Source organism: Selaginella moellendorffii, unplaced genomic scaffold, assembly GCF_000143415.4.
Source record: "Selaginella moellendorffii unplaced genomic scaffold, v1.0 SELMOscaffold_44, whole genome shotgun sequence".
Classification (NCBI taxonomy): Eukaryota; Viridiplantae; Streptophyta; class Lycopodiopsida; order Selaginellales; family Selaginellaceae; genus Selaginella; species Selaginella moellendorffii.
The window spans coordinates 1,591,475-1,593,080 of NW_003314305.1; positions in this window are offsets into that span (position 1 = coordinate 1,591,475).

The window sequence follows — 1,606 nt, forward strand, 5'->3', positions numbered from 1 at the left end:
CAAGAAGCTAGACATACTGGAAAATATGAAAATGAAAGAGGAGCTTCGGATAGTCTCCGCAAGCCAACTTCGGGTCCTGCCTGAGCATTTACGTGGAGGCCCACCACACAGCCCTGGATTGCTGGCAAAGAACCTAGACGAAAAGTTCCGGCCAAAACTCGTGAAAGATGACGGAATTGTCCCAGTGAACTGGTTGAAGGAGACGTCAAACTTGGTGAGCCGGGGAAGAACTCCAATCTGTCCGGGAATGGGTCCCAAGAATCTGTTGTGGCTCAAGTCGAGATTGTTGAGAAAGGTGCAATTGTTAAAGGAAGTCTCAACAGATCCCGAGAAGGAATTGTTGTGGACGTCAAAGCTGATGAGGTATGGAATGCCGCAAATGTTGGAGGGAATGGTGCCGTTGAGCTTATTATGTGAGAGGTCGAGAAACGCGAGGTTGGAGCACTTGTCCAGGCCTCGAGGAAATCCACCCGTGAGCCCGAGCCCTGGCAGATCGATTTTATACACGACCTCATGGAAGCAATCGATCCCGGCGAACTTGCAGATGCTAAACGTCGGTGGGAAGATCCACGAGTCGAGGAAGTGCATGGGATCCCTGATCGAGCTCTTGAACTCTTTGAGACACTCGACATCGCTCTGGCAAGAAATTACCCCGAGGAGCAGCGCGATGACGAGCATGCTCGATAATCCGGCCCTGGCCGCCTCCATCGCCGCGAGATTCCAGGAGCTCGACCGATATTTCGAGGCGCTCGACACACCTTGATTTCTAGCGGGACCGCAGCAGCTCGCAATCCTATCCCGCTCGCCTCTCCCGAAAGCCCTAGCCCTGCCGCCTTCTCTCCCTTTGCATTATCCTAGCGTGTGCTCTCATAGCCAATTCCATGAAAAATGCGCACCGACGGCCTAGATTGCGTTCTTCGGTCAAGGCTAGGAATCACTGTATTTCGACCTGCGGAATCACCCCAATGCTTTCTAGCATGTGTTCTGGTCCGCCATAGCCACCGATTGCGTACTTCGGTCAAAACCGGGAATTCAACGCGTGGAATATTGAAAAAATTCTACTTGATTTTTTTGTCTAATGTTTAGACCTCCACGGCAACATCAACTGAAGGTGAGGACTTGCTCTGGGCGCCCGGACACTAGAATTCTTTGGAATTTGAGGACTTGCTCTGGACGTGCGGACGCGCGAGGCAGCTGGATGGATTGCGCGGACCATGGATCTCGGTTGGGCTGCTCGGATCTCATTGCTGGATCTGAGGGAGAATGCGCTTGAAGTCGATTCTCGAAAGTTTGGCGTCTCTATCGGATTCAATCTCTGTTCTGCTTCCCGCTTCGATTTCTTGGATTTTCTAGCGGCTGGGCCGAGTGTGTTGAGACTAAAGTGTTCTCTAGGTGGCAATGGAGATTGAAAAGAATACCCAGGTAATCTTCTCTCCCCTTGGAGAATTATCTTCACGCTACTGCCAAAGGTATGATCTGAGCTCTCGTTCCATTTTTCAAGTTTAAAAGTTCCTTGGGTGGCTTTCACCACATCTCCACGGCTATGACTTCTTCATCATCAGGCAAGGCTTTGGAAACTATAAGAAAAAGTATGAAGCCAACTTCA